General features: G+C 42.0%; 1 protein-coding gene across 1 annotated transcript in view; it reads right to left on the reverse strand.

Moving 5' to 3' along the window:
- The window catches only part of IPCEF1 (interaction protein for cytohesin exchange factors 1), a 217,152-nt gene that overhangs the window by 190,191 nt on the left and 750 nt on the right, over positions 1 to 26,211 (reverse strand). The window contains exon 2 of the mRNA XM_056567041.1: positions 20,451 to 20,488. The gene's annotated coding sequence lies outside the window, so the exon portion shown is untranslated. The remainder of the gene's footprint in view (positions 1 to 20,450; positions 20,489 to 26,211) is intronic.

The raw sequence follows: 26,211 nt of genomic DNA on the forward strand, positions 1-26,211 counted from the left end.
TTGACGCTATTAAACAATCTAAACATAAAAAATCTCCAGGCCCAGATGGTTTTACAGCTGATTATTATAAAACCTTCTCACAAACATTAACCCCTCTACTTAATAAAGTTTTCAATGAAGCTATGTCTACAGGCAATCTACCCCCTGAAATGTTGGAGGCTCATGTTGTCGCCATTCCCAAACCGGGTAAAGATCCCACTTGGCCCTCAGCTCTTCGTCCTATTTCACTTCTTAATGAAGACATTAAATTATATGCAAGAATTATAGCAAATAGACTCCATAAAATAATGACAACTATCATTCATGAGGACCAGGTGGGATTCACAAGAGGTAGACAAACTAGTGATGGAACTAGAATTATTAATCTAATTACACATGCAAATCATTACAAAACGCCTTCTCTGCTTCTTTCTTTAGACGCAGAGGAGGCGTTTGATAGGGTTCATTGGGGCTACATGATTGCCACTTTACAAGAATTTGGTCTTCCTGAGGCCCTGAGATCTGCCATTTCAGCACTTTATACCAAACCAAAAGCATCAGTATATGTAAATGGAATTTTATCCCGTCCCTTTAATAACTTTAACGGTACCAGACAGGGATGCCCCCTTTCCCCATTAATATTTTCTATGGTCATGGAACCTCTTGCAGCCACAATTAGAAACTCTTTGGTGATTAAAGGTATTGACAAACCAAATTATAATCATAAAATCAGCCTATACGCTGACGATGTTATAATAACAATTTCTGATCCCCTAAATTCTCTAACCCATGTATGCGAAATTCTTAAGAAATTTAGCAAAGTCTCATATTACAAACTGAACACAGACAAATGTCATATGTTGGATGTAGATTTAAACCGTTCAACCAAAACGGAAGTTTCTCAACGTTTTCCTTTTAAATGTTCAGTAGATGCTATACCTTATTTAGTAATCTATATTACTCGCTCCCATAAACTTCTTATTAAAGAAAATTTCCCAAAATTAACATCCAATTTAGAAAAAACGTTACTTTCAATAGAAAAACAGGAAATTAGTTGGGTTGGAAGGATAATCACGTATAAAATGTTTATTTTACCTAGGATATTGTATTTATTTAGAACTCTCCCTATCAAAATTCCTAAAAATACTATAAACGCACTTCAAAAAAGACTTTTTAAATTTATATGGGGTAAAAAAAAAGCTAGAATTGCTCATAACATCTTATTGTCACCTACTCAATTTGGAGGATTAAATGTTCCAAACTTAGAAGCATACAGAAAAGCAAGCATCATTTCTCAATCTCTTGCTTGACTAATCCCTGCTGAACAATCTAAAAGATGGGTTCAGATTGAAAATGAACTTACTCAGATTAAAAACTGGAGAAATGCATTAAGTTGTGCAGACAGAATCCATACCATGAAAAGATTTTCTATATCCCCTTCTGTAAAAGAAACACTAAAGATATGGTCTCTTTTTAGTAATAAAAACACTCTAAACATAGATGTTTCATTTTACCACATCCCTCTTCATTCAATTAATATCCATTTCCCTAATATTAACCTAGACACTTGGTATGCTAAAGGAATCAAATATTTAGCAAACATGTTTGTTGGAAATAGATTATTATCTTTTCCAGAACTTGCTACAAAATATTGTTTACCTCATACTGATGTTTCTATATATAGCCAAAATATAAACTATTTGCAAAAATTTCCAAATAAAAATGTTGTTTTACCACGATTTTTGGGAGATGTTTTGGGTGACCCGGAAATCCTCCATAAAAGAAATATTAAACAATTTTACCATCACTTTAACCAATCCCAGTATTCTAGACATTCACTTTCCCATTTAAAAAAAATGGGAATTTGAACTTAATATCACCATACCTTTAACTACATGGGAAAAAAACTTTATTTGGGCCAAGAAATCCTCTATGTGTATTAACCACTGGGAACAATATATGAAAATTCTAACCAACTGGTATTATACACCAGCTAAATTAGCAAAATTTTATCACTCCATGTCTAATAAATGTTGGAGAAATTGTAATGAGACAGGAACCTTGAAACATCTTCTATGGAATTGCCCTATTATTGCACCGTTTTGGTTGGAGGTTGAAGAATTTATCAATGACCTAACCGGAAAATATTCCACTCTTACACAAGAATTCGCTCTTTTATTGTTGGGCATTCATGAAATTCCAGAAAAAATTTTTATTCCCATTTGTCACATAATTTTTACCGCCCAACGTTTACTTACAAGAAGATGGAAATCTTACGATGTCCCAACAATCCAGGAACTTATAGCAAATGTAACTACCAACTGCAAATATGAGATCACATTGGCGCACCAAAATGGTTTTGGTATAAAAAAAAGAAACAATTGGAATGCATGGTTACATAAATTCCCTAATGTCACATGATTCCTTCTAGATACATTATCAGAATTACTTTTAGATCTTTTATTTATTTATTTATTTATTTAATTTTAGTGTCTAGTTTACTCTTATTGTAAGGGGAGGGGTGTGAAGGCAATCCGACCATTAAAACAATAACTACTATACCTTTAATTTAATCACATCTGATATCCTTCGCTGCAAATGCTATGACTTGTTATAGTTAATTTGTTATTATTTATATATATGCTGTTGTATTTTATCAGCATGGAAATTTACTTATTTTATTCTATTGTATAACATATTATACTTCATAGTTTCCTTGAGCTTGATATATTATTCACCTTTTACTTTAATGTTTAATCTAAAAATGTATTGTTTATTGTATAGTGTAATGTTTGTTGTAAAATTTAATAAAAATATATATAAAAAAAAAAGTAATAAAAGAGCTGTCACGATGCCGGCTGGCAGGTAGTGGACCCTCTGTGCCAGAGAGGGATTGGCGTGGACCGTGCTAGTGGACCGGTTCTAAGCCACTACTGGTTTTCACCAGAGCCCGCCGCAAAGCGGGATGGTCTTGCTGCGGCGGTAGTGACCAGGTCGTATCCACTAGCAACGGCTCACCTCTCTGGCTGCTGAAGATAGGCGCGGTACAAGGGAGTAGGCAGAAGCAAGGTCGGACGTAGCAGAAGGTCGGGGCAGGCAGCAAGGATCGTAGTCAGGGGCAACGGCAGAAGGTCTGGAAACACTGGCAAGGGACACACAAGGAACGCTTTCACTGGCACTAAGGCAACAAGATCCGGCAAGGGAGTGCAAGGGAAGTGAGGTAATATAGGGAGTGCACAGGTGATAACTCTAATTGGAACCACTGCGCCAATCAGCGGCGCAGTGGCCCTTTAAATCGCAGAGACCCGGCGCGCGCGCGCCCTAGGGAGCGGGGCCGCGCGCGCCGGGACAGAACAGACGGGGAGCGAGTCAGGTAGGAGAGCCGGGGTGCGCATCGCGAGCGGGCGCTACCCGCATCGCGAATCGCATCCCGGCTAGCAGCAGGATCGCAGCGCCCCGGGTCAGAGGACGTGACCGGGGCGCTGCAGCGGAGGAGGTGAAGCGAGCGCTCCGGGGAGGAGCGGGAACCCGGAGCGCTCGGCGTAACAGTACCCCCCCCCTTGGGTCTCCCCCTCTTCTTGGAGCCTGAGAACCTGAGGAGCAGACTTTTGTCAAGGATGTTGTCCTCAGGTTCCCAGGATCTCTCTTCAGGACCACAACCCTCCCAGTCTACTAAAAAAAAATTTTTTCCTCTGACCTTTTTGGCAGCCAAAATCTCCTTGACCGAGAAGACGTCCGAGGAGCCGGAAACAGGAGTGGGAGGAACAGATTTGGGAGAAAAACGGTTGAGGATGAGTGGTTTGAGAAGAGAGACGTGAAAGGCATTAGGGATACGAAGAGAAGGAGGAAGAAGAAGTTTATAAGAGACAGGATTAATTTGACACAGAATTTTGAAAGGACCAAGATAGCGTGGTCCCAACTTGTAGCTAGGGACACGGAAGCGGACATATTTAGCGGAGAGCCATACCTTGTCTCCAGGGGAAAAAACGGGGGGAGCTCTTCTTTTCTTATCCGCGAACCTCTTCATGCGTGAAGAAGCCTGTAAGAGAGAATTTTGGGTCTCTCTCCATATAATGGAAAGGTCACGAGAAATTTCATCCACAGCGGGCAGACCAGAGGGCAAGGGGGTAGGGAGGGGGGGAAGAGGGTGACGGCCGTACACCACGAAAAATGGGGATTTGGAGGAAGATTCAGAGACCCTGAAGTTATACGAGAATTCGGCCCATGGAAGGAGATCTGCCCAGTCATCCTGGCGGGAGGAAACAAAATGTCGCAAATAATCACCCAGGATCTGGTTAATTCTTTCTACTTGTCCATTGGACTGGGGATGATATGCAGAGGAAAAATTTAATTTAATCTTGAGTTGTTTACAGAGAGCTCTCCAGAATTTAGACACGAATTGGACCCCTCTATCCGAGACAATCTGCGTAGGCAACCCGTGAAGACGAAAAATGTGTACAAAAAATTGTTTAGCCAACTGAGGCGCAGAAGGAAGACCAGGAAGAGAGATGAAATGTGCCATTTTGGAGAATCGATCAACGACCACCCAAATAACGGTGTTGCCACGGGAAGGGGGTAAATCAGTAATAAAATCCATACCAATCAGAGACCAAGGCTGTTCGGGGACAGGCAGAGGATGAAGAAAACCAGCGGGCTTCTGGCGAGGAGTCTTATCCCGGGCACAGATAGTGCAGGCTCGCACAAAGTCCCCAACATCCGTCTCCAGAGTTGGCCACCAATAGAAGCGGGAGATGAGTTGCACAGATTTCTTGATGCCCGCATGACCTGCGAGATGGGAGGAGTGACCCCATTTGAGGATTCCGAGGCGTTGGCGTGGAGAAACAAAGGTCTTTCCTGGAGGAGTCTGTCTGATGGAGGCAGGAGAAGTGGAGATCAGGCAGTCAGGTGGAATGATGTGTTGCGGAGGGAGATCAACTTCTGAGGCATCCGAGGAACGAGAGAGAGCATCGGCTCTAATGTTCTTATCGGCAGGACGAAAGTGAATCTCAAAATTAAATCGGGCAAAGAACAGAGACCACCGGGCCTGGCGAGGATTCAGCCGTTGGGCCGACTGGAGGTAGGAGAGGTTCTTGTGGTCGGTGTAGATAACAACAGGAAATCTTGATCCCTCCAGCAGATGCCTCCATTCCTCAAGTGCTAATTTAATGGCTAGAAGTTCTCGATCCCCGATGGAGTAGTTCCTCTCCGCTGGAGAGAAGGTCCTAGAGAAAAAACCACAAGTGACAGCATGCCCGGAAGGATTTTTTTGTAGAAGAACAGCTCCAGCTCCTACTGAGGAGGCATCAACCTCCAATAGGAAGGGTTTGGAAGGGTCAGGTCTGGAGAGCACGGGAGCCGAAGAAAAGGCAGACTTGAGTTGTTTAAAGGAGTCTTCTGCTTGAGGAGGCCAGGACTTGGGATCAGCATTTTTCTTGGTTAAAGCCACGATAGGAGCCACAATGGTAGAAAAATGTGGAATAAATTGCCTGTAATAATTGGCGAACCCCAAAAAGCGTTGGATAGCACGGAGTCCGGAGGGGCGTGGCCAATTTAAGACGGCAGAGAGTTTGTCTGGATCCATCTGTAGTCCCTGGCCAGAGACCAAATATCCTAGAAAAGGAAGAGATTGGCATTCAAACAGACATTTCTCAATTTTGGCATAGAGTTGGTTGTCCCGAAGTCTCTGAAGAACCATACGGACATGCCGGCGGTGTTCCTCTAGATTGGCAGAAAAAATTAGGATATCGTCCAGATATACCACAACACAGGAGTATAATAGATCACGAAAAATTTCATTGACAAAGTCTTGGAAGACGGCAGGGGCATTGCACAGTCCAAAGGGCATGACCAGATACTCAAAGTGTCCATCTCTGGTGTTAAATGCCGTTTTCCACTCGTCCCCCTCTCTGATGCGGATGAGGTTATAGGCGCCTCTTAAGTCCAATTTAGTGAAGATGTGGGCACCTTGGAGGCGATCAAAGAGTTCAGAGATGAGGGGTAAGGGGTAGCGGTTCTTAACCGTGATTTTATTAAGACCGCGGTAGTCAATGCAAGGACGTAGGGAGCCATCTTTTTTGGAGACAAAGAAAAATCCGGCTCCGGCAGGAGAGGAGGATTTACGGATAAAGCCCCTTTTTAGATTCTCCTGGACGTATTCGGACATGGCAAGAGTCTCTGGGGCAGAGAGAGGATAAATTCTGCCCCGGGGTGGAGTAGTACCCGGGAGGAGGTCGATAGGGCAATCATAAGGCCTGTGAGGAGGTAGAGTCTCAGCTTGTTTTTTGCAGAAAACATCCGCGAAGTCCATATAGGCCTTGGGGAGACCGGTTACTGGAGGAACCACAGAGTTACGGCAAGGGTTACTGGGAACCGGTTTTAGACAATTCTTGGAACAAGAGGACCCCCAACTCTTGATCTCCCCAGTGGACCAATCCAGGGTTGGGGAATGAAGTTGAAGCCAGGGAAGTCCAAGGAGAATCTCCGAGGTGCAATTGGGGAGGACCAAAAGTTCAATCCTCTCATGATGAGATCCGATGCTCATAAGAAGGGGCTCCGTGCGGAAACGTATGGTACAGTCCAATCTTTCATTATTTACACAATTGATGTAGAGGGGTCTGGCGAGACTGGTCACTGGGATGTTGAACCTGTTGACGAGAGAGGCCAAAATAAAATTTCCTGCAGAACCAGAGTCCAAGAAGGCCACTGTAGAGAAGGAGAAGGCAGAAGCAGACATCCGCACCGGCACAGTAAGACGTGGAGAAGCAGAGTAGACATCAAGGACTGTCTCGCCTTTGTGCGGAGTCAGCGTACGTCTTTCCAGGCGGGGAGGACGGATAGGACAATCCCTCAGGAAGTGTTCGGTACTAGCACAGTACAGGCAGAGGTTCTCCATACGGCGTCGTGTCCTCTCTTGAGGTGTCAGGCGAGACCGGTCGACCTGCATAGCCTCCACGGCGGGAGGCACAGGAACAGATTGCAGGGGACCAGAGGAGAGAGGAGCCGAGGAGACGAAACGCCTCGTGCGAACAGAGTCCATATCTTGGCGGAGTTCCTGACGCCTTTCAGAAAAACGCATGTCAATGCGAGTGGCTAGGTGAATAAGTTCATGTAGATTAGCAGGAATTTCTCGTGCGGCCAGAACATCTTTAATGTTGCTGGATAGGCCTTTTTTGAAGGTCGCGCAGAGGGCCTCATTATTCCAGGACAATTCTGAAGCAAGTGTACGGAATTGTACGGCATACTCGCCAACGGAAGAATTACCCTGGACCAGGTTCAACAGGGCAGTCTCAGCAGAAGAGGCTCGGGCAGGTTCCTCAAAGACACTTCGGATTTCCGAGAAGAAGGAGTGTACTGAGGCAGTGACGGGGTCATTGCGGTCCCAGAGCGGTGTGGCCCATGACAGGGCTTTTCCGGACAGAAGACTGACTACGAAAGCCACCTTAGACCTTTCAGTGGGAAACAGGTCCGACATCATCTCCAGATGCAGGGAACATTGGGAAAGGAAGCCACGGCAAAACTTAGAGTCCCCATCAAACTTATCCGGCAAGGATAAGCGTATCCCAGGAGCGGCCACTCGCTGCGGAGGAGGTGCAGGAGCTGGCGGAGGAGATGACTGCTGAAGCTGTGGTAGCAACTGTTGTAGCATAACGGTCAGTTGAGACAGCTGTTGGCCTTGTTGCGCAATCTGTTGTGACTGCTGGGCGACCACCGTGGTGAGGTCAGCGACAACTGGCAGAGGAACTTCAGCGGGATCCATGGCCGGATCTACTGTCACGATGCCGGCTGGCAGGTAGTGGACCCTCTGTGCCAGAGAGGGATTGGCGTGGACCGTGCTAGTGGACCGGTTCTAAGCCACTACTGGTTTTCACCAGAGCCCGCCGCAAAGCGGGATGGTCTTGCTGCGGCGGTAGTGACCAGGTCGTATCCACTAGCAACGGCTCACCTCTCTGGCTGCTGAAGATAGGCGCGGTACAAGGGAGTAGGCAGAAGCAAGGTCGGACGTAGCAGAAGGTCGGGGCAGGCAGCAAGGATCGTAGTCAGGGGCAACGGCAGAAGGTCTGGAAACACTGGCAAGGGACACACAAGGAACGCTTTCACTGGCACTAAGGCAACAAGATCCGGCAAGGGAGTGCAAGGGAAGTGAGGTAATATAGGGAGTGCACAGGTGATAACTCTAATTGGAACCACTGCGCCAATCAGCGGCGCAGTGGCCCTTTAAATCGCAGAGACCCGGCGCGCGCGCGCCCTAGGGAGCGGGGCCGCGCGCGCCGGGACAGAACAGACGGGGAGCGAGTCAGGTAGGAGAGCCGGGGTGCGCATCGCGAGCGGGCGCTACCCGCATCGCGAATCGCATCCCGGCTAGCAGCAGGATCGCAGCGCCCCGGGTCAGAGGACGTGACCGGGGCGCTGCAGCGGAGGAGGTGAAGCGAGCGCTCCGGGGAGGAGCGGGAACCCGGAGCGCTCGGCGTAACAAGAGCACAAGCTATATAGGACATTTTTAAGAGCATCCTAAATAGATCTTGTAAATGAAATACACCCTATGGGAATAAATATGTTAAAAATAGGAGAAAACCAATGTGGGTAACACAATTAGGGATGTGATAAATGATAAGAGGAAAGAAACATGAAGGTAGTGGAGATCATGTAAATGCTGCAAAAAATCTCATCTATTAAACCAGGAACGATTTTATAATGACAGGGATTGACAGGAAAAAAGTAAAAAAGGGATCCTGGGAACTATGAGGGACATTTATCAATGTTTGCTTATGTATTCTTTTTTTTAGAAATTTTTTCCTTACTTTTTTTTTTTGCTCATGTGTGACTTATTTATCAACTGGTTTCAGCCTGTTGATAATTTTCTTTCACGTAAGAAATTTTTCCTTTTTTACTTTGGTAGTAGCTTTTTCTGCTCCATGTTTGAGCTGGAGTAAATTTAGTAAATTTTTAACCCTGTTGCGACTTTTTTTTGCGCAGTTGCGACTGTCGCAGTTAATAAATACCTGACTACCCGTAGTCCATTTTAAAATTATTACTACGTAGTTCATTTTTGGAAAACTTGCTTTTCTCGCTTTCCAGTCAAAATGTCGCACAAAAAATCGCGTAGTCGCAGTTGCGACAATTTTGCGACAATTATAGTAAAGAAAACCTGACTAAACCCGTTGATAAATGTCCATATATATGCCTGTAAGTTTAACACCTGCTGTAGGTAAAATTTTTGTGGGTTTCCTAAGAGATGCTATTCTGGAATATCTTAATGAAAATAATCTTCTACCACAGCACCAACATAGGTTTATTCAGGATCAGTCCTGACAGTCTAATCTGATCAGCTTCTATGAGGAGGTCAGTTATAGATTAGATCGGGGTAAAGCTGTGGATTTTGTATATCTATGGCATTTCAAACTGCACCACACAAAATAAGGATGCTTGGACTAGGGGAGAAAATAAGTAAATGAGTTAGCAACTGTCTCTGTGATAGGAAGCAGAGGATAGGTGTCAATAAAACTCTGGTTGGGTGACAGTTATAAGTGAGGTACCACGGGGGTCAGTACTAGGTTCACTTCTTTTCAATAAGTTAATCAATTACATAATAGAGTTATATATTATAACATAATATGTGCAGATAACACTAATAGAGAAGGATAATGTAATATTACAGACAGATCTGGGGAAGCTGGAGGTTTGGGCACAGACATGGCAAATTAAATTTTACGTTGATAAATGTGAGGTGCTGCACTTGGGCCATAAAACAGCTAGTAAAACTACTACTACTACTACTACTACTTTAAACTAGCTGGTAAAAGCACTTGAGTGTACTGGTCAACAATAAGCTCAACATTAGCAATCAGTGCCTGACAGCAGCTGCCAAGGCTAATAAAGTCATAGGGTGTAGCAAAAGAGGCATAGAGGCTCATGACAAGAACATAGTTTTGCCTATGTATAAATCATTAGTCAGAACACATATGGAGGATTGTGTCCAATTTTGGACACCTGTATTTAAGAAGGAAATGGCGCAACTGTAGAGGGTGCAGAGGAGGGTGCCCAAGGTTATCAAGGGAGTGGGTGGATTAGATACCAAGACAGGTTATCAAGCTTGGGGTTTTTTAGTTTGGCGGAAGACGATTTATTCACAGTGTACAAATATATGAATGGACAATACAGAGATCTTTCTAGTAAGACTATAGAACGCTCTTCCACATGATGTTGTGAAATATAACTCATTACACAAGGTCAAGAGGGGCCTTGGTGTTTTTTCGGGAAATATATAATATTTAAGTTTTTTTGCCTTCCTCTGGATAAACACAGTAGAGTTTTAGGATGAACTTCATGGACACTTTTTCATACTTTCAAAAACTATGTAACTATATAAAAGTCTACTATGGAAACTTAAAAACTGTAAATAAAATAATAATGAACATGTGTTTTTTTTTATAATATAAAAAGGCCCCGTTCCTGAGTTATTCCTGAAAATCTAATTCTGCAATTCAAGAGCGTTGCTGCATTGGGGGTGTTCCCAGCCCCATGATGTACCCTTATGCCCACCCCACTTGACCCTGTGAAGTGACCCTTTTATAAATATTCATGGACCTGAACTCCTTTCTATACATGGAACATGTAAGCCTAGATCTGCTCTGCCAACTCTGCCAACTGCTCTGTCACATGATCATCATAGGTCCTTTAGTACGGTGTCCATTTTAGGACATCATCAACATCAGCCGTAACTCCGTCCTCCGTCAGGTGAAATGGCGTCCCGCCTCCTCCCTCGGACAAATCGCCGTCAGTCGCAACTCCGTTCTCTGTCAGGTAAAACGGCATCCCACCTCCTCCCTCACACCAATCGACGTCATCCTTCAGCCACAACTCCCTCCTCCCTCATCCGAAACTCCCTCATCCAAAACGCCGTCATGCCTCAGACAATTCTCCCTCAGACGCAACTTCCTGCCGCATAGCAGAGCCGATGCTGCACAGAATGTATAGCAGAGTCGAAACTGTGAAACTTGCACGTGTGTACTACAGACACTACATGTGCTACAGAGTCTGTATAGCAGAGCCTGGAGACAAAAAGGAACAAGGCGCCCAGTGCATTATCCCAATATAAAAAAAAAGATTTAAAAAGCTGATATTGTGCTCACCTTGAGCGCAATATATATGCGCATATCACCCAAATATGTTGAGTATAGGGATCCTAGGAGTGCTGCGATACCGTAGGGATGTGAGGACAGACTTGGATCTGTCCACAAGTAAAGCAAGAATAAACAAAAAGATCCCTCTCTAGGCGCTGCTTCCCCCAATAGATTCACACAGATGAGGTTGTCAGGCAAAAGTATTCTTTATTGACCAAAAAGGTAGTTTTTCTAGGTATGATATTCATACAGCATTAGCATCTCTGTTGCCCGCATTTGAAAACGCCTTTTAGAACTTCTTTGGAGAAAATTGTAGTGGAGTTAGCTGGATTTTTCAAATTTTTGAAATGGCTAGGAATATGTTTTAAAGAGCAAGCTCTTTTGAAAGTTATGTGGGGTCTATCTGGAAGTAAAGGACATAAATAGGTATCTTGTAATAGGATGTGCCAGTGCTTTTCCAATATTTGTTTAATTTTGGAGGGATCCCTGGAATAAGTGGTGATGAGATTACATTGCCAGTCTGTTTCTGTTTCCTGCTTTATTGGATTATTTCTGATTATTGGATGTTTCAATTAATGATTTGGGGTATTTCTTGGCTCTGAACCTCTCAGATATAATTGTGCTCTGTTTTTGATAATCATCAAGGGTGGTACAGTTTGGCCGATTCCTTTTAAATTGGCCATATGGCAAATTAGTTAGCCATTTTTTGTAGTGGTTGCTATTAAAGTGCAGATAGCTATTACTGTCCACTTTCCTGAAGAATGACTTTATGGTAATTGTTTTGTCCGGAGTGTGTGTAATCACTACATCCAGGAATTCTGCGTTGTTTGGAAAAATGGATTGGGTGAAGGTAAGACCCCAATTATTGTTATTAATATTAATAAGAAAAGTGTCTAGTAGTGCAGTGGATCCTTTCCACACAATAAAAATATCGTCTACATAACGCTTAAAAAAATAAACAGTTTTTAAAAAGTAGATGTTTATAAATAATGGTTTCTTCCAGAATAAAATTCCTTTGGAGGGTAGGCATGGTGGCATCCAGGGAAAGGAAATGTCCTACAGCTTTTGTGCCCAGATCATGATCAATGACTGTATAAAGGGATGCTATATCCATGGTAACAAATATGCAGCTTTCTTCCCATTTTAACTGTTTAATGGCTTTAATAAATTATGCGGTTTCCTTTAAATGCGAAGCAAGTGTAGTGACATGTTTTTGTAAAAGGATATCGACATAATGTGACAGGTTACATGAAAGTGAATTTATACCGGAGATAATTGGTCGACCTGGTGGTTTTGTAATATTTTTGTGTACTTTCGGGAGGAAATAAAATATTGGTAATGAGGTATCTTTGACCAATATGTAGTTCATTTCCTGTTTTGTTATTATTCCGCTTTCGTAATCTAAAGTAATGAATTTTTTGAGGATCAGGGAGTATTCGTGGGTAGGGTTATATTTTAACGGTTTATAAAAAGTGGTGTCTGACAGGAGTCTATCAGCCTCAGCTATATAGTCGCTTTTGTTAATGATTACGATTCCTTTTTGTCCGCAGGCTTGATTATTATCGTTTCGTTATTTGCCAGGGATTTGAGTGCTTGTTTTTCTGATGGGGTAAGATTTTGGACGTGGGAATAAGATGGAGATTTGGTGAGGTTTTCTAAGTCAGAAAGAACTAGACTGGAAAATGTATCTAAAAAATTGCCTTGAGTTTGGCTTGAGATGTGTGGGGATGGGAGCAGGGAAAATATATTGGATAGGGCATAGGGACGTAGGAGGAATGTTGGCAGAGGGGAATTTGGGTTCGGTCTTTAATGGCGAAATGTCTTTTGATTGTTAGTTTTCTAACCAATCTGTTAATGTCCAAAAATAAATCAAAATCATTACTTTTGCTGGTTGGGCAAAAAGATAATCCCTTGTCCAAAACAGACAGTTCAGTGGTATTGAGTTTATAAGTGGATAAATTGAATATTTTAAAGGACAACTGCAGCGGCATTACACTTATCCCCTATCCACAGGATAGGGGATAAGTGTTTGATCACGGGGAGGCCGACCGCTTGGACCCCCCCTCCCGATCTCCCTAATGGGGTGACGTCATAAGCGCTCATGGTGAGCGCTAAGGTGCGTAGCGTCGACCTAGAGGTCGATGGTGACGCCTCGTCTCCTCCCCGTCCCCATACAGTTCTATGGGGAATGCGGGGAGGCACGAATGCTGCCTCCCCGCCTCTCCCATAAAGATGTATGGAGGAGGCGTGCCGGCCGCAACATCATGCTGCGGCTGGCACGCCCCCTGCACGGGAGAGCCGCGGCCCCATACAGGGGATCGCCGGGGGCCCCAGCCACATGTACTTGTTCTATGAATGTGTGGGTCTACAGGTTGTTGAGGGATTGAGGGAACAGGGATGTTATGGTGAATTGTTGTCCTAAAAAAACAGTGGTGTCTGAGAGTGGTTGGGTGTGGTTAAATGATATATTGCTGGATCCCTTAGGAGTGAAATATGAGTCTGATGGTCATCTGCTGAGTGGTAAGGAGGGGGGTGATGTTGATGGTGAGTAGAGAATCTTCTAATGATGCATCGGAGACATCATGAATGGCACTGGTATTTTGGAGGGATAATTATTCTATTGCTGGAGAGTGTATCAGTGCAACACACAAAATAAATGGTCTATTGTTGGGTGGATGATGAGGGCGGGATAGTTGTGTAAAGATTGGGTGAGGATTAGATTGGGTCTGATCTGATTGAAAGCTGTGTATGAGTGAGGTTGAGCTGGATAATGGGGGAATGGAGTTATGGATGGTTCGGGATGTAGAAGGGTTGGTGATCCTGGATTGTGTGTGAGGTGAATTAGGTCTAGATGATAGTTGGGTGGGAGGTAGCTTGGGTTTAGAAGCTGTAAATGTTCGTGTGCCATTGTATGTTGATTTTAATTTATTGTTAATGCTGGGATGGTGGTTATTATATGTAGATTTGTATTTGTTACTGGTGGTGGTATTGCGATTATTATTAGAGGGTGAACCTCTGTAATGTTGACTATGGCTATGATAAGTAGGTATGTTCTTCGACTGTGGATTGGTTGAGTGATATGGGTAAACCTTGTGAGACTTAGAGTTCGGATTGACTCCAGACCTCACAGTAACAGCATTCTTATGAGATTTATGCCAGTATTTGATATTGCCAATATTGTAGTAATTTCTATTCCTTTCCAGTTTATTTAGTTTTTTCTGTAACACTTCAGACTCAGTTTTGGTAATTTTATGTGTTAGATTGGTATCCCATACAGAAAATTCAGGCAAATGTTTGTATGCATGGAGTTCTGTGAGGCAGGAATCGATTCTGTTCGCTAGATCCTCTACTAAAGAGTCTCGTTTGCAGACCAACTCTTCCATGAGGATACTGAAACAATACTGGAACAATACTGGAACAATTGGACAAAGCAGTATGAACTACATATTGGTCAAAGAGCCCTCATTACCAATATTTTATTTCCTCCCAAAAGTACACAAAAATATTATAAAACCACCAGGTCGACCGATTATCTCCGGTATAAATTAACTTTCATGTAACCTGTCACATTATGTCAATATCCTTTTACAAAAACATGTCACTACACTTGCATCGCATTTAAAGAATACCGCAGAATTTATTAAAGCCATTAAACAGTTAAAATGGGAAGAAAACTGCATATTTGTTACCATGGATATAGCATCCCTTTATACAGTCATTGATCACGATCTGGGCACAAAAGCTGTAGGACATTTCCTTTCCCTGGATGCAACCATGCCTACCCTTCAAAGGAATTTTATTCTGGAAGCCATTATGTTTATTTTAAAGCAGAATTATTTTGAATTTAATCAGGTTATCTTCGAACAGCATCGGGGCACAGCAATGGGGACATGCTTTGGCCCAAGTTTTGCTAACCTTTTTGTAGGACTGTTCGAAGAAACCATTATTTATAAACATCCACTTTTTAAAAACTGTTTATTTTTTAAGCGTTATATTACATTTTTTAGTCGATATTTTTATTGTGTGGAAAGGATCCACTGCACTACTAGACACTTTTCTTACCCATTTTAATAACAATAATTGGGGTCTTACCTTCACCCAATCCATTTTTCCAAACAACGCAGAATTCCTGGATGTAGTGATTACACACACTCCGGACAAAACAATTACCACAAAGTCTTTCTTCAAGAAAGTGGACAGTAATAGCTACCTGCACTTTAATAGCAACCACTACAAAAAATGGCTAACTAATGGGCCATACGGCTAATTCAAAAGGATTCAGCGAAACTGTACCACCCTTGATGATTATCAAAAACAGAGCACAATTATAGCTGAGAGGTTCAGAGCCAAGAAATACCCAAAATCATTAATCGAAACATCCAATAATCGGACAAGACTTTTAATACAACTCGAATGTATTACTCCTAGAAAACACCAGGAAACCAGGAGAGAGGGATCTTTTTGTTTATTCTTGTATAGCAGAGCCGACATTAAATAGCATGTACAGCAGAACTGGTATAGCAGAGAGCTGACGCCGACTCGGCTCTGCTACACTGCATGAAAGTTTTTTGTCTGAGAGATGACGGAGTTTCGGATGAGAGACTTTAGGATGACAAAGTAGGGAGGAGGGAGTTGCGGCTGACTCCTGACGGAGATTGGCCCGAGGGAGGAGGCGGGGCACCGTTTCACCTGACGGAGGACGGAGTTACAGCTGAAGACTGACGATGTCCTAAAATGTTCACCGTACTTTAGCTACATTCTTCTCTATCTAGCACTGCTGATCTCCCCCACATGTACAGATACAGTACAGAGCAGGTCCTGATAAGGAAGTCACTAAGGAGCAGAGATCTCCATACACACAACACAATAATAGTGACTGCTACTCTGTATTTGCTTAATACAGGAGGTAAAGGACCTGTGATAATGTCACAATCATTCGACAAGTACATGTGGGGGCTGAGCTCAGCAGTACAGAATAGAAGAGAATGAGGCTGAAAGACCTGTGGTGATGATGATTATCATGAGATAAGAGCAAGGCAGGCAGATGAGTGCACCAAGGGGTTATGAATGCCCTCAGAGCACCAACAAACTTGATTTGCATATTTGGATTTTGGTGCAACCCCCACCCTATCACTGATGTAGCCTGGGTTAGAAGCACCTGGGACAAGGCAGAATATTGTGCCACTCCCTGGGCTGTTAATGTAAGAGAATGGAACTGCATACAGTGGCACATGCAGGATTTTCTTATGTCTGGGGTTTGAAAAATATCAACAATATACAAGGGACAAATAATTGCATCACACCATGACCCCTACCATTATCCCCATATAATGACTGGATAACTGATACAATACTGATACTGCATAAAACCACTATAAGCAGACCACCAATCACCAATAACACCACTAAACAAGGGACAAATAATTGCACCACACCATGACTACACATTACTTCCACATAGTGACTAGATAATACCACCATACTGATACTAAATAAAAATAATATCCCCCATAGAGTGACCATACAGTAATGACCTCTTCACAGGCTCTGCAGACCATTTAACAGATTACAGTGTAGTTACATCTAGTGACTCACAGGTGGCATCTTTGTGGAGTTGTTCTCTTTCCTTCTCTGTCTTGCTTAGACGGCCATGAAGACTTCATCCAACCATGACCCGTCACTGCAGAATAAGCCAGAAAAACATGCTAGGCTCTGAACATTTCCAGCACATTTCCCAACAGTTCCCTACACTGAGTGGCGCATATAATGCCTCCCATAGTGCCCTGCATAGTATGAGTCAGTAATGGAGCATGTTGGGGAGAGTAGGGGGATTGGGTGGTGGTGGGTATTTAATTTGCCCCCATAAGGTTGATGCCCCAGTAGGTAGGTAGATAACCCCCAGAAGGTAGGTTGATAATTGTAATTCTCTCCCTCCCCACATTAGGTAGATGTCCCCAGCAGATAGGTAGGGAATCTAAGTGGTAGATATTAGGTAATACCCCCTGGTGAGTAGATTCCCCCCCCCCCCCCCCCCCGGTAGGCTGGTAATGGCCCCCCCCCCCCCCCCCCATAAGTAAGTAGGTGTATTTTAGTGTGTGGTTCTCCCCTGCATTTTTCTATTTTTCTCATGACAGAAAGTAATGTGATTTTTTTCATCAAGGATTTCTAGAGGGGAAAAATACTAGGAAAAACACCTGCGCACAAGTACACATGCAATATTTTGTCTTTTTTAAAATCTTTAGGCATCTATGGGAGGAAGAATGCCACAAAAGAGAGAAAAAAAAGCTGAAGTCTGGAGCATGTTGCAATTTTCTAAAACTTTCAAAGGTAAAGTAAATGCTACAAAAGAAAACTTTTTCTTTCAACATTTTTACTCAAACTTACTGATTCTAGCTTTAATGATGAGTGTTGGTAGTCCATGCTGTTAATTTACTTTTCATGGAAATATCAAATAACCCTTTCAGTATTGTACATTGTTTAGTGGGGCCCTTCATGAATAAGACTTCTTGCACATTCTATTGATGCTTCAATGGACTGGGATCTGAAGACTTTGGACATCAAGTCAATATATAACTATGATCCATTATGTTTTTTAATACATTTTTGAACAATTTTACCACAGGACACATTGAGGGAGATTTATCAAAAAACTGTCCAGAGGAAAAGTTGCCATGTTGCCCATAGCAACCAATCAGATAACTTCTTTCATTTTTCAGAGGCCTTGTTAACTCCTTAATGACGCAGGACGTATATTTACATCCTGCACCGGCTCCTGCGATATAATACGGGGTTACGCGGGGACACCTCGTTATATCGATCGGGTCGGTCCCGGTCAACGGCCAGGACCCGCAGCTAATACCCGACATCATCGATCGCGGTGATGCCCAGTATTAACCCTTCAAATGTGGCAAGAAAAGTTGACCGTAGCGCCTGGAGTGAAACAGAAAGCATCCCGGCAACTCAGTCAGGCTGTTCAGGACCCGAACAGCTTGCAGGACACCAGAAAGATCCCTACCTGTCTTCTGTGTGTCTGATCACCAAATGACTGCTCCGTGCCTGATATCCTGATAACACTGATCAATGCCATGTTAATGCATGGCAGTGATCAGTGTAGGAAATCAGTGTGTGCAATGTTATAGCCCCTATGGGGGCTATAACATGGCAAAAAAAAAAAAAAGTGTTAATAAATGTGATTTAACCCCTTACCTAATAAAAGTCAGAGTCCTTTTCCCATTTAAAAAAAAGCGATGCAAATAAAAATAAATATAAACATACCTGTATGTGGTATCAGCGAGTGCGTAAATGTCCAAACTATAAAAATATATCATTAATTAAACCACCAAGTCAATGGTGTACACGTAAAAAACAATGAAAATCCAAAATAGCATATTTTTATACCATTAAAAATTGTATAAAAAAATGATCAAAAAGTTCGATCAAAACAAAAATGGTACCGATAAAAACTTCAGATCATGGAGCAAAAAATGAGCCCTCATACATCCCCATATGCGGAAAAAAGTTATAGGGGTCAGAAGAGGACATTTTTAAGCGTATAAATTTTCCTGCATGTAGTTATGTTTTTTCCCAGATTTTCCAGAAGTACGACAAAACCAAACCTATATAAGTAGGGTATCATTTTAACCGTATGGATTTACAGAATAATGATAAGGTGAAATCTGTACCGAAAAATGCACTGTGTAGAAACGGAAGCCCCCAAAAGTTACAAAATTGTGTTTGTTCTTCAATTTTGTCCCACAAGGATTTTTTTCCCCGTTTTTTCATGGATTTTTGGGTAAAATGACTAATGTCACTGCACAGTAGAATTGGATGTGCAAAAAAGAAGCCATAATATGGATTTTTCGGTGGAAAATTGAAAGGGTTATGATTTTTAAAAGGTAAGAAGGAAAAAACGAAAATTTGAAAACTGAGTCCTTAAGGGGTTAAAAATTAAAGAAGCAATCTGATTGGTTGCTATGGGCAACTTTTCCTCTGGACAAGTTTTGATGAATCTCCCCCATTGTCCTGCCAGCATGGAATACTGTAGTGGCATGACATTTTTTTTCATATAAATAGATGCCTAAGGAATTTCCTGTGCGTGGTAGACATGGAATGTACAGGAAATATATGTAAGGTCCCAGCATATATAACCTTTAGACTGTAGGTAGTGTGCACACCAGGCAAACAATCACAATGAGGGACATTTATCAATGTTCGCTTATGTATTCTTTTTTTTAGTAATTTTTTCCTTACTTTTTTTTTGCTTATGTGCGACGTATTTATCAACTGGTCTCAGCCTGTTGATAATTTTCTTTCACGTAAGCAATTTTTCCTTTTTTACTTTGGTAGTAGCTTTTTCTGCTCCATGTTTGAGCTGGAGTAAATCTAGTCAATTTTTAACGCTGTTGCGACTTTTTTTTGCGCAGTTGCGACTGTCGCAGTTAATAAATACCTGACTACCCGTAGTCCATTTTAAAATTATTACTACATAGTAAATTTTAGGAAAACTTGCTTTTCTCGCTTTCCAGTCAAAATGTCGCACGAAAAATCGTGTAGTCGCAGTTGCGACAATTTTGCCACAATTATAGTAAAGAAAACCTGACTAAACCCGTTGATAAATGTCCATAAATATGATTTGGTCTAAACAAGTATCACCGGATACCATGTACAATACTACTTCTCAGCAAAGGAAAACTAGGTGAGATGTGTAAAATTCAGTAGTTGACTATTCTTATATTCTTATAGCTTGTTAGGTCCTACTTTCAGTCTGGGATTTTATTAAATGACAGACACATTGATAGTGGGATTTATCATTCCCTTTCTGGACAGTCCAGCTTCCCTGTTTAGCCTTTAGTCTGACCTGAGGTAACATGTTCTGTTTGTCTTGGTTGTAAGTCACATATATAATGTGGGCAATGTAATGTGTTAGAGCTCACACAAGCAGCGATTTGTTTGATCCTTGAGTGAAAAAAGCTGTAGAATTACTTTGTGCAAATACAAAGCAGGAGAAACCGTGCGCCGTACTGTCACTGTCTGTGACTGCTGTTTAATGTCATTTTCCCATCTCTACTGAGCTAAACTCCCAATATACATATATTCATAGACCTCTTCAACCCCTTACATATCTGATATGTGTATGTTAAGGCACATATAGAGACAGATCAGAGGAACGGTTGTGATTGCAGAGAAAAAGAGGAAGCAGGCAGACTACATACTGGTAACATGACATAACCTTCTGTGTTGTTTTCTAAATTTAGTTTACTACATTGATGCATTTTACTTTAATTTAATAGATCTCTATACTACTGTAATACTTATATGAGAAAGTAATGTTACTAAATCATTGTTACTTACCTGACGTTGTAGGAGTCTGTATCCTAAGTCCTATAAGTCTGTGACAGAAAGAAGAAGTAAAAACTTATCATGAAGTATTCTGCATCATGTGATATAGATCTCTATGGATTAACAACAAACAGCAAATAAACTGAGCAAATTAGAGCATGTTCTATGTTGGATTAAAACATTACTTAAGGGAAATGTCTTACATAACTACTAATAATGATAACTTAAAGGTTATAGTTATTATTTAATTTTAAATATGCAAGACAGCCCGGCACTACAGAGTGAAAGGGAACCTACAGCAAAGAGGGGGAAGATAGTGTAGATAGAGAGGGAGGACTTAATAATGTACCTGGGGGTGGAGTGGAGGGAGGGGTTAGAATAGTTAATAGGAATAGGTTTCATAGGAAAATAAAACTTACACCCTTGAATCCCATTAACCCCAATAACATAAAGGATGGAAATGTAAAGTGTATGTTCACAAATGCCAGAAGCCTAGCAAATAAAATGGGGGAGCTTGAGGCCTAGATACTGGAGGAACATATTGATATAGTTGGGGTCACTGAGACATGGCTGGACTCCTCGCATGACTGGGCTGTTAATCTGCAGGGGTTTACATTGTTTCGCAAAGATAGAATGAACAGAAAAGGTGGTGGAGTCTGTCTGTATGTAAGAAGTGGTATGAAAGTCAGTGTGAACGATGCCATAGTGTGTGATGATTCTGAGGATGTGGAATCACTGCGGGTAGAATTACAAAAGGAGGGAAATACTGAAAAAATAATATTTGGTGTAATCTACAGACCCCCTTATATCACTGAAGAGATAGAAGGTCGGCTGCATAAACAAATAGAGAGGGCCGCCCGGGCAGGTACAATGGTAATAATGGGAGATTTTAACTATCCAGATATAGATTGGGGTCCGGGGCTGGCTAAAACTACAAAGGGGAGAAAATTCCTAAATTTATTGCAGGATAATTTTATGGGCCAGTTTGTGGAGGACCCAACAAGAAGTGATGCCTTGTTGGATCTGATCATTTCCAACAACGTAGAGCTGGTTGGTAATGTAACTGTGCGGGAAAACCTTGGGAATAGCGACCACAATATAGTTACTTTTGACTTAAAATGTAGAAAACAAAGACAGGCGGGGAAGGCAAAAACATATAACTTTAAAAAGGCAAACTTCCCTGGGCTGAGAGCTGCACTACAGGACATAGACTGGGGGGAGGTGTTCTCAAATACTGATACAGAAGGTAAATGGGACATCTTTAAATCAACTCTAAATAACTATACATCTAAATATATACCAAAGGGGAACAAATATAAACGATTAAAACTAAATCCTACATGGCTGACAAATGATGTTACAACAAAAAAATAGCTTTAAAAAAATACAAATCTGATGGGTCAGCTATAACATTTAAACAGTACAAGGAGCTTAATAAAATCTGTAAAAATGTAATAAAAACAGCAAATATTCAAAATGAGAGACAGGTGGCCAAAGAAAGCAAAACTAACCCTAAATATTTTTTTAGATATATAAATGCAAAAAAAACAAGGACAGAACATGTAGGACCCCTTAATATTGATAATGGGGAGGTTGTCACAGGCGATATAGAGAAAGCAGAGCTACTGAATGGGTTCTTTAGTTCTGTATATACTAAGGAAGAAGGAGCTGACATTGGACAGGTCAGTGCTGGTAACACATCATGTAATGTACTGAACTGGCTTAATGTAGAAATGGTACAGGGTAAGTTAAGTAATATAAATGTAAGCAAATCTCCAGGGGCAGATGGATTGCACTGAACTAAGTTCAGTAATATCTGTACCCCTGTTCATGATATTTAGAGATTCTCTGGTGTCTGGTATTGTGCCAAGCGACTAGCCAAGGCGAATGTGGTGCCAATCGTCAAAAAGGGCTCTAGGTCTTCCCCAGGTAATTATAGACCGGTAAGTCAAACGTGCATTGTGGGTAAATAGTTTGAAGGACTTATAAGGGATTACATACAGGAATACATAGGGGATAATTGTATTATAAGTGATAGCCAGCATGGGTTTACTAAGGATAGAAGTTGTCAAACCAATCTAATTTGCTTTTATGAAGAAGTGAGTAGAAGCCTTGACAGAGGAATGGCTGTGGATATAGTGTTTCTGGATTTTGCTAAAGCATTTGATACTGTCCCTCATAGTCATCTGACAGGTAAGTTAAGGTCTTTGGGCTTGGAAACTTTAGTTTGTAACTGGATTGAACACTGGCTCATGGATCGTACCCAGAGAGTGGTGGTCAATGATTCGTACTCTGATTGGTCCCCGGTTATTAGTGGTGTGCCCCAAGGTTCTGTACTGGGCCCGCTGTTGTTTAATTTATTTATCAATGATATAGAGGATGGCATTAACAGCTCTGTTTCTATCTTTGCAGATGACACCAAGCTTTGTAGCACGGTACAGTCTATAGAGGATGTGCATAAGTTACAAGATGACTTGGATAGACTAAGTGTCTGGGCATCCACTTGGCAAATGAGGTTTAATGTGGATAAATTTAAAGTTATGCATCTGGGTACTAATAATATGCATGCGTCGTATGTCTTAGGGGGGATTAAACTGGCAGAGTCACTGGTAGAGAAGGATCTGGGTGTACTTGTAGATCACAGACTACAGAATAGCATGCAATGTCAGGCTGCTGCTTCCAAGGGCGGCAGGATATTGTCATGTATAAAAAGAGGCATGGACTCGAGGGACAGGGACAGAATACTCCCCCTTTATAAAGCATTGGTACGGCCTCACCTGGAATATGCTGTTCAGTTTTGGGCACCAGTCCATAAAAGGGACACTGTGGAGCTGGAAAGGGTGCAGAGACGCGCGACTAAACTAATATGGGGCATGGAACATCTTAGTAATGAGGAGCGATTAAAGGAGTTACAATTGTTTAGTCTTGAGAAGAGACGTTTAAGGGGGGATATGATAAATGTATATAAGTATATTATTGGCCCATACAAAAAATATGGAGAAAAACGGTTCCAGGTTAAACACCCCCAAAGAACGAGGGGGCACTCCCTCCGTCTGGAGAAGAAAAGGTTTAGTCTCAAGGGGCGACACGCCTTCTTTACCATAAGAACTGTGAACTTATGGAACAGTCTACCTCAGGAACTGGTCACAGCAGGAAAATTAAACAGCTTTAAAACAGGGTTAGATACATTGCTGGAACAAAATAACATTAATGCTTATGAAGAAATATAAAATCCCTTCTCTTCCCCAATATCGCGCCACACCCCTACCCTTCAATTCCCTGGTTGAACTTGATGGACGTATGTCTTTTTTCAACCGTACTAACTATGTAACTATGTAATAGGAGATGAGTATGGGTTGTGAGTGTATACTGCAGTTTTGATGTATGGCGGTGCTCTAGTTCCAACAGTAATGCATGAATTATCTGTAGATAAGAAAGAAGAAAACCTGCGACTCACCAATCTTGCGTCTTCCAACTTCTTTTATTGGATAAAATACTCACATATATGCATAGGGAAGGGACATACACGGGGGGGGGGGGGGGGTACAGAAAGGCGACAAGCTCCGTTTCGCACTGTCTAGTGCTTCCTCCGGCCATGGCCGGTGAGATTAGTGAGTCGCCGGTTTTCTTCTTTCTTATCTACACGTGATTTATTTTACATACTTCCCTGAGGCATACACTTCCTTCCTGCATTATTGAATAGAAGAGTGGGACTGCCTTACTGCATGCACTTTAATAAACGGCAAAATAACATATAATTTACACACAATATATGTAGAGTCAGCAGGGCCAGACTGGGAACAAAAATAGGCCCGGGCATTTTAGACTGAGCAGCCCACTTTAGACAGGGGTGTGGCTACATGAGGGTGGGACCAGAAAGGGGGAGGAGCCAAATGGTAGTCATTGTTGGATATAGTGGGGTGTATAACAGAAAAAAGTATATATATATATATATATATATATATATATGCATTAATATACAGTAGGTAAGGCAACTTCCCATGATAAACACATGTACCTCTAAATAAATTATACAGTTACCAAATAACACCGATGTATAAAGAGAAAATATTATCACCATACGCAGGGCCAGACAGTGACCTCACCAGCAGAATAGTGAGTATAGCTCTGGAGTATAATACAGGATATAACTCAGGACCACTGCAGGATAAGTAATGTAATGCATATAGGGCATAATGGTTATTGGTTGCGGTTTTGCAGCAGCTGAGAAACTGCAGTAGTCCCATTGTCCTGCCTGTGCAGTGTTGTATCTTAATGCATTGTGCTTTATTTCTCCCCATCCCCCCTCCGCCATTATCCCTCTCCCCCTCCATCTTAATGCCTTGTGCCCAAACCCCCCTCCTCCTCCTGACCTCCTCCAAGCTTTGTGCTCAACCCCCCCCATCCTAATGCCCTCCCTCCATCCCATACACTTATTTTTAACTTTAAAACTTTTTTTTACTTTACCGGGGTCCCGTTGCCTGCTCCTTCATGCAGCGCTTGGTGGGGCCGCACATTTGGCGGGGCCGCACTGACATGTGATGTCCTCCTGCGCTGTGCGGCACCTCAATTTTTCTCTTCCGTCCATGCCCAGGGAGATTAGCTACAGTGCCATGGGTTGCAAACTTGTTGCAATAATGTTGCGGACTGTGGACAAATCTAGATCTCTGGAGATGGACTTGTAACCTTGAGATTTTTCCATAATTTTGGTTCTCAAGTCCTCAGACAGTTCTCTTCTCTTTCTGTTGTCCATGCTTAGTGTGGCACACACAGACACACAATGCAAACACTAAGTAAACTTCTCTCCTTTTTATCTGCTTTCAGGTGTGATTTTTATATTACCCACACCTGTAACTTGCCCCAGGTGAGTTTAAAGGAGCATCACATGTAACAATCTTATTTTGAAAGGGTGCCAATAATTTTTTCCAACCCATTTTTGGAGTTTGGTGTGACTTTATGTCCATTTTGCTTTTTTTCCTCCCTTTTTTGGTTTCATTCCAATACAGACAAAGGGAATAAACATGTGTATAGCAAAACATGTGTTACTGCAATCCTTTTCTGTGAGAAATACTTCAGGGGTGCCAACATTTATGGCCATAATGGTTTTTATAGATGAATGAATTAGAGTCTAGTGTTCTTGTATTATATTACTGTATTGTGTGGTTTTTCCTTCATTGCTGGCAATTTTTTCTGTACTTTTTAGGTATATAAAAAGTTATAATGCTGGGCTGTGTTCACATATTTACCCTCCTGGCGGGGGCAGTAGGGAACCTCCTCTTCCTCCGCTTTAGGACCTGGGGGGTGGGGGGTGGGAGGAGGGGAATGCGGTTCCTCTTCCGTCACCACCTCAATGTTCTCCCCCACTTCAGGTGGTGACCGACATGATCTCCATCATCATCGTCATCATCCTCCAACTCCACCTCCTCTGCTTCTCTCCTCCTCCTAACTGAGGGAAGTGGAGCTCCTGTAATCCCACAATGTTGAGAATGTAGACAAACAACTTAGGACTCATAACCAATGAAAATTCACCCCTTAATGAACGGGCCATTTTTCCACCTTTTTAGCAAGTTGGACATGGGTCACTTTATACGGTAGTAACTTTAAAACACTTTTACTTATCATAGCCATTGTGAGATTGTTTGCTTTTCAAATATTGCATTTCAGGACAGTAGGAAAATTCAGGCACAAAATGTATTTGTTAAAAAAGCCATTTTTTTCACCTTACATCACAAAATGTGTACTAAGTAATTATTTGTAAAGGGATGAAATATTT

This window comes from Hyla sarda, chromosome 3, assembly GCF_029499605.1.
Source record: "Hyla sarda isolate aHylSar1 chromosome 3, aHylSar1.hap1, whole genome shotgun sequence".
NCBI classification, from domain to species: Eukaryota; Metazoa; Chordata; class Amphibia; order Anura; family Hylidae; genus Hyla; species Hyla sarda.